General features: G+C 44.8%; 1 protein-coding gene across 4 annotated transcripts in view; it reads left to right on the top strand.

Moving 5' to 3' along the window:
- LOC126518320 (uncharacterized) overlaps positions 1-12,034 on the top strand; it is a 467,293-nt gene that overhangs the window by 425,773 nt on the left and 29,486 nt on the right. For 2 of the 4 annotated variants that reach the window (XR_008609658.2, XM_055064401.2), the window contains exons 5-7: positions 5,294-5,695; positions 7,849-8,259; positions 9,914-10,027. The gene's annotated coding sequence lies outside the window, so the exon portion shown is untranslated. The remainder of the gene's footprint in view (positions 1-5,293; positions 5,696-7,848; positions 8,260-9,913; positions 10,028-12,034) is intronic. The other 2 variants (XM_055064402.2, XM_072285287.1) reach the window with 1 other exon arrangement.

Raw genomic sequence — 12,034 nt, 5'->3', positions numbered from 1 at the left:
CGCGGGTTTCTTTCACGCTCGGAAAAATACTTTTATGTAGCACGTATTGAGGAACAGAAAGCTGTATCGGGAGTTTTTCATGTCGCTCTGCAATTTTCTCATTCACACTTTTCATCTAACTATAATCTTTGATATATCGAATAATTATTTGAGAGTAATTATCCAGTTATGCGCAATGAAGAAAAGACAGCTTGAGTATAACGGAAGGGAAAAGGCTGCCCTTGGCCAGTCAGTCAGGTCAGCTAGCACTATGAAATTTTACGCTAGCACAAGAATGGTTCTTTTCGGATATGTAAAGCGCCTCACTTAACTACTTCATTTATACAAGAAGAAGCTCGATGCAGTTGGTATGATGAGTTTTTCACTTTTTTTTCTTTGTGCGTGAAATACAAGCACCAACAGAGGGAAGGAAGTTGTAATTACTGAAGAAAGCGAAGAGGTCACGATCGCGTCGTAGGCATTGGGAGATCCACGGAATGTCCGGCCGTGTCTATATCGGCAATGCGAAGTTTTGATTACCCTACTACGATGTCGAATGCCGCAGTTAAATCTGTGCATGAGTAAGTTGTAATAGTTGGTTGATTGGTAAGTAAGAGTTGGTTCGCACCATCATACCTTTGTGCGTTGTGTGGAGATATAGAATCACTGGACCCTTTCCTCGTACTTTGCCGCAAATATAATTCCCAAGGAAAGACATACTTAGAGCAGCCCCTGTTGAGTATGGGCCTTCCTCTCCCGGTGAATAATATTTTATCTCTTGGTGGAAGTACCCTTGGTCGAATTTGAAAGGAATTGTGTCACATTGCGCATGAGTACGTCGTTGCTACGGGGAGACTCTCATTTTAAACACCGTTTTCTTGCAATTCCCACTACATCGCCTTACTTTTATGATATAACGTCTTCATTACAATTGGCACGACCACTTTTCAAGAAAAGAAGACAAAAGAGAAATGATTTATTATGACTCCTAATTAAATATATTTTATTTTCTTTACATGTGTTGTCGTCTCAGTGCGATACATAGGAGGAGTGGGTAGAGAAGTTGCTTACGTAGGTAAAATAAAATATGACGCAGCATACCAGCATACCACTGCAACATACATACCACTGCAAGCATACTAAACACGAAACTGCGTCAGCGTGCAAGCAACAGAAGAGCATGTTGCGTATAAGCGTATGTCATAACAAAGGAACAAAACAGAAGAATATTGCGTATGAAAAGCATCTATTGAAGTTTACAAAAATAAAAAATTGACTACGCAAGTGGGTCTTTGAACTAACGAGACATATGATGATGAATTTCTTTCGCAAATTATGCGGAAGGTAACTGCCGAAAGAAACAATCAAGACCATTCCAGAGTTCTACTGTGTATGAAAAAAAGAAACTAAATTTATAACAGACGCGCTGAGGTACTATGCACTGCAAGAATTGTAAGAGCTCTCGACAAAAAAAAATATAAAGCAAGAGTTATGCCTGTAGCAACGCGCGATTCTCTTCTTTTATTTTCTCCTTATTCGTGGTAGCACTCGTGGAAGCATCCCACGCCAACAGTGGCACAGATACATCTTCACGAAAAGGGCGAAAAAGCAGTCGTTCCCCGTAAGTAGCTCAGGGAAGAAAGTGGGGAAGAATGTTAGCAATTTCGAAATAAAGTATATGCGATAGTCTGTCACGTGACAGAAAGTTATCCCGAGTATCTGAAGAAAATTTGATGGTATAGTTGCATTGTAACTCGAGATTGCTTTGCCGATAAGGTTTTCAGCTCGCAGGCACGTTGTTTACGAGATTCGGAAAGTAGTACGAAGTTCTTCAACCTTTGATAAATATGTGCAGTTGGGAATGCATTGCGTACATTCCTTAGCTTCCTCGGTTCTCATCGTGCTAGATTGTGTTAGTGATCTTGCATACCTCGTAGTCGTGTTCTCATTGTGCGCATGTTTGCTTCTTAGTTTATTTTACTTTGCAGGCTGATTAGGCGCCATTGTTTATTTTCATTGCACGCAAAAACTCAAATATCAATCATAGGACTCGTTAGGAGAACAGTACATCAGCGAAAACAGAACTGTACGTAGCACAGGCCGGCCGGTTTGTATAGCCTACGTGTAAAATCAGCATCGATGCCAGTTATCACCAACGTACTTCGTTCTACTGCTTGAGTTCCGCTGAATCTCGTATTCCACGTTCGGGTGAAGTGCGCAAAATTGTACAGATATTTTATAAACCTGTCACACGACTGGAACGGAGCTTCTAGCTTGTGCAAACGGCCGCGGTGGGTCAAGGCGATAAACCCGACGAACGTTTTTCGTTTATGATATATTTCGCAAAAGCGCGGGATACAAGCGAAACCCGAGTTTCACGAGCGCGCTCTGGAGTGCGTACAAAATTGTTCCGTAGGGAATGTCGTGCAGCGATTATCACGGGTCACAAATTTCACCTTTGCCTCGTAAAATTTCTACGGATGACTGTCGACAGTTGCAGCATGAGAAACACGTTGCAATGCTCCGGCTAGGCTTGCTTCATCTTCAATGCTATCGTGGCAGCAATTTCTTTCCTTTCTTTATTTTTTTTAGTATAGTTTATCTACAATAGTACTGAAATGCTTACATTTACGGACAAATATTTTGCAGAATATGGTCCCACGGTCTGATGGCTCCACGCTTTGGTTAAGGTGTACGTACTAGAGCTACAAGTAAACAGAGGCTTGAAACGAAGACCCGAACGGGAGATCACAAAGGCAACATAGCAAGCGCTAAATCTGTCCCAAATCCTTCGTTCTACTGCGAAGGACCTAGTGTTCATTCCTTTGTACTCAACCGACTTGCCCCACAAGAAACATTGCTGAACGTTAGGGCTGGGAATCCATATCTGCTCAAGCCTTCATTGGTCGTGCATGCTCGATCACGTCGCTATTTTATAGATGGGGCCATTTGTCACGCAATGTGCACATGAGTCGCATACTCGCTCACTGCAGTATCAAAAAGAAAAAAAAATGCCTACACGAAGATTTAAAGAATATGCTGTTTTTTTTTCTGAGTCTGAGGTCAACGTATTGACTCCATATTGCGATTGCTGCACTCCAAATACGCGATTCGGTGCAGAATGGGAAAAACTTTGGTGCAGTAAATTTTTGTTGCATGCTTAATAATACACGACGCTTGCAGAAGTTAGGTACCCTTCAGTACAGCGTCCCTTCTAGCTCAGATGTGTCTCTGAAATTCTAGGTGTCACTAAGGAAAACAGGGTTGGGAGGCATCGCAGAAAAGTGCTGTACTCACGGAACGGAACCTGAGAGAGAAACTTGAACGTATAGAGTGCTCGATCTGTGCAATTACTCCAGAGGGCTATGCCATGTCGCTACAAGTCTGGTCTCTAAAAGCGAAGTAGTCTCTGATGTCACTGTAGAATCGGAAATTACACCGATTTAACTTGAACTGCAAACGGTTGAAACAAAATTTTTCAGGTTCGTCCTAAAGTTACGTATTTCACTCTGCGTATATAGTACCTAACGAGTGTTTCCGGACGAAGAAATAATGTTGAGACACGGCGACCCGGAAAGGAAGTCACTTTTTTTGTTTTATATGTCTCTTTCGGAAGGGGTGGGGGAGAAGGGGGTAAGGTGTATTCTGATTGTCTTGCTCAGTGGCAGGATACAAGCAGAGTTTATTATTTTCTTGTTTTAATGTACGCGTCGTCCTTGGCGCAAAGTAGAACAAGATGAAGCAAGGGAATAGAAAAAAAAGAAACGAAAAATAGGTGCAGGTGGCGTTTGCGTGTCTATATCGTATAGAGAAGCCCGAATGGTGTTTATTTTTACAAGATAGCTACACGGCGTCAGTAAATTGGTCTTTAACGTTTTCATACTTTGGCTAAATGCTAACTTATGGCGACGTGGTACTGGACGAAAAGAATGAAGACGTGATAACCTTTTGGTAGACATGACCTATGGATGTGAACAACTTTATTTTGAATCCGGCAAATTCTGCCGCGCGATTCATGGCCGATCCCCCGTAGTGGTTTGAGCCATAGCCATAGGCACCATATCAAACCAAACCGTGGCCAATTCCCGATAGTGGGTAGGAGCCACATACGAGATAGGAAGCAGCATCGGTTCATGGCCAATGCCAAAGGCTGGGTGTGTGCCCCTAAATTCCAGTAACCGCATCTACGTCCACATCGACGAACGTTTTGTTGTAAGCTGTTCCATTTCTCAAGCGCCGGTTCACTCGAAATGGCACTCGTATTCTTAATAGCAAGTTGCGGACGAATCAATTTTTTTGCATGTTACGAATGACTTCACTACAACTGCAGCAAATGGTCTACCATATGGTTTTCGTAATTCTTCTCACTCTCTGAGCAGCACGATTATGCCACTGGTGGCTGGGCCCGTGTCCAGTCATCCGCATGTATATTGCGGTGTGTATTTTCAAACTGCTGACCCACTTTCCAGTAAGCCTGTGTGCCAAGACAAAGGCGACCGGTCTGACATTCCAATCAGTGCATCTTTGTGCCCTCGTTTAATTTTGCTAGGTGCAAAGGAACACCAGTTCTTTCTCTGATTGACTTATTCTAGCAAGCATCTGCTGGTAGCGGTCGGCAGTTTGACTTAATTTTAACGGTGAAAACGAAACATTCACTTCCGGAAAGCTAATTCGACAACTGAAAAAAAAAAATATTTTTAGACATCTTTGCCTTTATTTGCACTCACTCTACTTTTTTTGCTGCTTCTCAGTGTGCAGTCTCTGTTACACGCAAGTATACAGGCTGTGTTGTCTGCGACCTTCATGCTTACTGCAGGCTGTTTAAACGAGTTTCTGTGGGATTTCGATTGCTCCGACATCCTGGGCAATAAAAAAACTCTTACACTTCATTAAACATTGAATTGCGTAAGCACGCCTTCACTGACTCTGTCAAAAAAGGAAATTGAATACCTGGATGACGCTTTGTAAAGGGAGAGGGCGATATGACTAGACCGAATTCTTTTGTGTGTGTGTGTGTGTGTGTGTTTGGATTTCTTAGCTTTCCCATTGGCTCTCTCAGCCTACATATATGTTGCCTCTTCCAATCAAGTACCAGTTGTAGTTAACCGCTGTGTCCTGTTGTTCCTCACTCAGTCTGTCTGCGCTGTTAACACTTTCGGTGTACATTGTGCCGCGTAGCTACCATTGTGCTCAATAAAAATATGTTGTTCTGTTAAACTTAGTTTCCGTCGGCGAATTTTCCCTGTGTTCGGAGCTTTGCCAGCCGGCTACCTGTTTCGAATCTCCGGGCTTATTGTGGACGCGTTGTCAACAGTGCAGATTAACATGGACCAAAACGAAGTTACGGACACGGAGCGGCCGACGGCGAGTGGAACGAATGGTCAGCCCACAACGCCATACGTTGAGGCGCCCAGTCCGACTAGAACCCGTTCTGTCGACTCGCAATTGCCACTGCTGGCTAGTTCTTGCGATGTGGAATCGGCTGCATCGACAGACGTGGCCTCGACAATCCCGCTTCCAAACCTGATTGCGGAGTTGCACGTTGATCCGGCAGCTCATCCGCCTGCGGCCACGGCTACGACTGTGGATTTGGCAGCGCACGCTGCTTCATCTACGACTCGGTCTGCAGTTGCCCCTGCGCCTTCTGCCGCGGCTACTGCTGCGAAAGCTAGCAGGGAAAACAAACGTGCGTCCTCTGCGTGGAAGAGGAAGCGCAGTAAGTTCGATAAATGCGCAGTTTTTCTCCCGCACCCGCCAGTTTAATGGGGAAAATAGAGAGTAACAACAAATCGGATTGTACTGGCAAACTTATCTTTCAACGCTCTTCTTTATTTATTTTGCAGAAAAAGGTTGGTTATTTGCTGAGAATGTGCTCGCCGCACTTGTCTTTCCTTTATTTTTTTTTCTTGTGAATTGCTTGCTTCAACCAGACCACCATTAAGTCAGTGTGACGTCTGGGATCTCTAGGCACTGTACCGGATTCGTGCCTTCCTGACGCACAAAAATTGATCTAAACTTTGTAGATTGCGTCATTGGTCCCTTTAGACTGCAATGCAGTTGATTAACGGTGAAAATTTTCACTGAAAACAGAGTAGGCACTGTGGAACTTTGCAACGACACGGGCCAGATGCTGCGGGGGGTTCAGTGCACTATCGCCATTCGCCTTGCGTCTTCGTGTATTTCTGGACTTGCGAATTCACCACTCCCGAAAAGAGTGGCTCGTTTGCTTCGTCAGAAGAACAATTTGCTAATGCAACCTAATCTGTTGAAGTGCAAAGGCTATTCGAAATTATTTTGTTATTCAGGAACTTCTGAATCAATTTAGATGACGTAAGTTTACCTTGAAACAAAGATGTGCAGATCCAATGCCCACGTTGCATATTGTGTGTAGCGAAGCTGGTCGCGAGCTGCTACACGATAAACTGCGACGCGTACAATTGTCCTCATTCTCATCCCGTTCAACGCATTCTCGCACGCAGTGTTTTCGTTTACGAACTGCCCAGGTGAGAACCTTAACTTTATGCAATTTCTTTTGCTTATGGGCGTCACCGCTGGCAAACTTAGCCGGAATGCAAACGCCGAATGAGGCCGGGGCACAGTGCTGTCGCTGTACTGCATAGTATTGTACAGTGCTGTAAAAATACAGTGCAACGCACGCGAAAGTACCAACGTGAAATCTGGCGCATTTCTAGGCCAGCTTCCTTGGAGTGAGAAAACGATTCGGCATCCTAATTCAGTCCATAATGGTTAATGGATGTTTTCCAACGGGACAACTACTGTTTCAAGAGCCTAAGGAATGCAAAAAGAAATGGCCCCGTGCTCGCTGTAAGTAGTTAAAACAAACACTCCTTGCACAATAGGCACATATCCGTTCTCACATTTGCAAGGGCACTGCTTCCTTTCGTACCATGGGCACCAATATTATGCATGCCACCAAATCTACATATTTTTTTTCTTTTTCTGTCGTGCCTAACTTAGAGAATCTGTACGCAAGGAACAACGCGTATATTTTGCTTACTCCATACTTTTATCACTGGGTACTCACACTAAAAATTGTTCATTATTACTTTTAATGCGATAGCATTAGCTGGCTCATTGTGCTGCCCCCCGACTTCAGAAAGCCGCGGCATTAAAGTCGTGGCGGAAAGCCGCGGCAGAAAAACGGCACACAAACAATGTCATTTTCATCTAACTAAAAGAAAAATGGCCACGGTGTTAATCCGGTACTATGCGATTAGAGCTCGGAAAACTAGTGTATATCAGTCTCCGAAGCGGCGTCATCGAGAAAGAAAGCTCAACGCGATGTGCGTGAATCACTACTCCAGAGAGAATTCCGCAAGTGAAACTCAGCTGAGAGATCGAAATACGGCCGGCTCGTTGTCTTGCGTTGTTGCAAACTTTGACCAAAACGTTACGTGCGCAGAGACCCAAAGGAACTCATTACAACGTATTTACAAGATCAGCGCAGCCAGAGACCATGATGGAAACCTAATCGTGCCAAGCCCAGATGCCCGTCTTCGTCCTTCTTTGCATCATGCCTGTTATGCGTCTGTTGTATATCAACAATATAAAATGGAACACCAGATTTCATTTCAGAGCTGATAACTGTTTTTATTTCTGTCCTAAAATACTACAAGTAGCACTAAGCTTTCACCCTTTGCAGGAATAGCTCATTTAGAATATATTAAGCGTTCTCGTCCGTATTGGTGCAGTTTGTACATTGCGCCGCGTAGTTTTCATTCTTCTCAAGAAAAATATATTGTTCTTTTAGACTTAATTTCTGTCGGTGAATTTGCCCTGTGTTAGGAGCTTTCCCAAACGAGTCCCTAATTCGAATCCCCTGGCTTATTGTGTTCATGTTGTCAACAGTGAAGATGAACATGGACCAACACAAAGCTAAGGACACGGAGCGGCCGACGGCTAGCGGCATGAATGGTCAGCCCGCCACGCCAGCCGTTGAGGCACCCAGTTTGACTCGAAACCCGTCCGTCGACTCGGCGTTTCCATTGCTGGCTAGTCTTCGGGATGCGGAATCGACTGCCTCGGTAGCCGTGGCTTCGACATTGGCTCCGGCTCCGCTTCCAAACCTGATTGCGGAGTTGACCGTTGATCCGACAGCGCATCCGCCTGCCGTCACGGCTACGACATTGGATTTGGCAGCGCGCGCTGCTTCCTCTACGACTCGGGCTGCAGTTGCTCCTGCACGTTCTGCCGCGGCTACAGCTACGAAAGCTAGCAGTGAAAACCGACGCGCCTACTTCGCGTGGGGGACGCAGCGCAGTAAGTTCGATAAATACGCAGTTTTTCCCGTACCCGCTGGTTTAATGGGAAAACAGAGAACAACAAACCGGATTGTACGAGTAAAGTTCTATTTCAACGTTTCTTTTTTTTTGTTCATTTTGCAGAAAAGGATTTATTATTACATGAAAAAGTGCTGGCCGCACTCGTCTTTCCTTCTTTTTTTCCGAATTTCGTGCCTTTGTATTTCGTGCACGAGTAGTACGTCAGTGTGACGTCGGGTATCTCAAAGCACTTTCTGGTATTCGTGTTTTTCCTTACACAAAAATTCATCTAAGATTCATAGAATGTATTGTTCCTCCCTTTAGATTGCAATACAGTTCAGTTCCGGCAAAAAAATGTACTTACTGAAAGCAGAGTAAACGCATGCTAAATTTCGTGACGTCACAGGCGGGTTGGTGCGGGAATGACAGTGCTGCTTCGCCACCCCCCTTTGTTCTTCGCGTCTTTACTGACTTGCTAATCCTATGCTCACGAAAAGAATGGCTCCCTTGCTGTTGCGGAAGCGAAATTCGCTAAAAAGAACATAACACGCATTTTTAGCGTCCCTTTAAGAGAAACGATTACCTGGCCATACCATCCGGCTTTCTTTATTCAAGAACAATTGTTATTAAAGATTCTTTTAATTTTAAGCAATGGCTGAATCAATTTCAACTACCTAAGTTTTTCTTCGCTCAATGATGTGCAAATCCAAAGTTTGCGTTGGTGACTGTGTAGCGAAGCTTTGCGAAACTGGTCGTTAACTTCTACTCAATAAACGGCAATGCGTACAATTGTCCTCATTCTCGTTCCGCGCAACGCCTTCTCTCACACAATGCTTTCGTTTACGAACTGCCCAGGTGAGAACCTTAATTCCATGCAATGCTTTTTTGCTTATGGGTGTCACCGCTGGCAAGCTGAACCGGAATGCAAACGCCGAATAAGGCCGGTGCACAGTGTGGGACGTGGTCGCCGCAACTTCAGGAGGACGATGGCGATGTGTGATGCTTGCCGATAAAAAAAAAAAAAAAAGTTGACGAGTGGTGTTTTGCAAAGAAGTGGGACACACGTGCAGGCATATCTAGGCACTCTATACCCATTGGGTCACCGTGGCACATCCCAATGGTCCGAGAATGAGACAACCAAAATATAGTACATTTCAGAAAACAGAGCAAACCGTGTGAGCTACGCATATCGAACAGACGCTGCAAAATGAAGCCACCGTTGCACTGGCCAAGGGAAGTGCCCTTCTCAAAGCTCTGGCTGCGGCGACGTCTCTCGTTTGAAGAATGTGATCGCGAAGAAGACTCCAGTCTTCCTGCAGTGTGCTCTTCCGTCCTGATTTTGTTTGCACCTGAAGCTTCTATTCACGCGGCAGTCGTTATCGATTGATACTTGCTGATACTGAGCTCAAGCAGTATTCTAAAATCAATTAATCGTGTCGCCTATATTTTTTTATAAAGTGAGCTGTCGTTCTCTTGCTGTTTCATTTCGCGTGGTCTTCGAGTGAACCTCTTTCATCTGGAGATGCCCCCAGAAATGCTTGCTTTTGCTTCTATCTATCGATGCTAGCTTTGGTTTTTGGTAAGAGTTAACCACGTTTTTACTAAACGTGAATTCTTACTTCAACTTGTCCTTTTTTTTATTTTTCACTCAGAATTATTCCAGCGCCGAAGCGATGCGGAAAGGGAGGTTTTAAGGCTGCAAAACACACCATGGAGAGCTTCAATTGAACAGCCAAGACCTGAAGAACGACAGACAGGAGTTGAGGGTGAGTACAACATTTAATCATAACTTTTCAACAGGAGTGATTCTACTTGCTTGGAAGGACACTGCGAGATCGCAACAAGAACAAAGTACAGCAATACCACATGCTTTGTCACGCATATTATTAATACGGACGTTCGAGTCGCGTGTAGTTTTGAATTGAATGCAACAATAATATCTGAAAAACACTGACTAGAGATATCAAATTGAATACCCAAACAGTCCCTGCTTTAAAAAGAAACGCGAACAATATGAAATGCTATGTCATTTTTTTTTTTCAGAAGTGGCTTACTTTCCACCAATCTGAGAAATCTTTCTCGTCGCCTGGAATTTTTGCTGAATCCATATTACCCATGCATACCAACGTTCAGCACAAGATTTACTGGCAGTCTGATCGCTTATTCATAATCACCGCCATTGCAAATGTCTCTACTCATTACTGCACAATACTGTACTTTATGTTAGATTGCCGTAAAAATACAGTAGAATGCCGGCGAAAGCACCAACGTCAGTTCTGGGGCATTACTAGGCCAGCTTCCTTACACAGAGAAACCGATTCGGCGTGATAATTCAGTATAAGACGGTTAATGGATGTTTCCGAACGTTGCAACCACTGTTTCAAGATCATATATAATGCAAGAATAACGCAACCTGGCACTCGTCTCCCGCAGACAAAACAAACAGTCCTTGCACAATATGCGCCGGTCCGTTCTCACATCTGCGAGCGCATGTCTTTCCCTTATAACATGGGCGCCGCAAATATTCATGCCACCAAGTTTGAATATTATTTTTATTTTTCTACCTTCTAGAAAAGTTTTACTCCAGGAACAACGCATATAGTTTGCATACACCAGACTTTTTATCTCTGAGCACTTACAGAAAAAGTTGGGAACAACTACTTTTATGCGAGAGCGTTACCTTGATAATCAGAAAGCCGTGACAGAAAAACGGCACACAAATTACGTCATCTTCATATAAATAACAAAGTGGACACGGTGACGATTCGATCGTCTGCCCCACTGCCACTGCTGTCGCTCCATAACCGAGCGCGCAAACCACTGTGCCGCTTTTGCATTGCGCCACCGTAACATTGCGCCACCGTTGCAACGGCAGACAGGGTGTATATCTCCGAGGCCATGCACGTGATTGGGCTCTGCCTCGTGGGTGATTAACCAGATGGTGCACGATGTAACTGGTGCACGAAGGAAGCTACGTAACGACACATTACTCCGATCACTGAGCCCCGCTACTGTCGGTCATTTTGGACCCACAGACGCCGTCACGGGAGCCCATGGACGACGACGAATAAGATGCAACGCGCTTCAGGTACCCGTCGTACGGCGACTATGACATCGCCCCAGAGTGGGAAATGCACTTCGCCTACGAACCCGATGAATTATCGTGACCCCTCGGCAAAGCATCGCACAGCTCGTAGCTCCTACTTTTCTGCTGACGTGCAAGTCCAGAGGAAAGTTAGAATGATAGAGCGGAAGGGGGAGAGGATGTAGAAAATGGGTAGAACCGACGGCAGCCGCGAAACAAGTCAACAATCGTTTTGCCACTCTCCGCTCGCAGTTTTTATACAGGAAAAGTGGGTGGGTGGGTGGGGAGGGGGTGACGTGAGGACACCACAGTGAATGCAGGCAAACGGGATAAATCTAAGTTCAAGGCACGGTAAGGTACGTTTCGGCTATTTCTCAAAAATAAGCACAATGCAAGTTTGCCAAGCCGACAACTTACGCAGTGCGTGCAGAAGCAGATCCCCATTAAGGCGCGCCGTAGGGTTTGTTCGACAAAACGGGAGTGGTCACACGTGAAGTTAAAAAGCCGATAATGGCGTTTTACGTGCCAGAACCTCAATCTGATTATGAGGCACGCTGTAGTGGGGGACAACGGATAATTTGGGCCATCTGGGGTTCTTTAACGTGCTCCTAAATCTTAGTACACAGGTGTTTTCGCATTTGACCCCCATCAAAATTCGACCGCCGTGTCCGGGATTTCGCCTTCGTTG

The sequence above is a fragment of the Dermacentor andersoni genome, chromosome 11 (assembly GCF_023375885.2).
Source record: "Dermacentor andersoni chromosome 11, qqDerAnde1_hic_scaffold, whole genome shotgun sequence".
Classification (NCBI taxonomy): domain Eukaryota; kingdom Metazoa; phylum Arthropoda; class Arachnida; order Ixodida; family Ixodidae; genus Dermacentor; species Dermacentor andersoni.
This window is presented reverse-complemented; position numbering and strand designations above follow the sequence as displayed.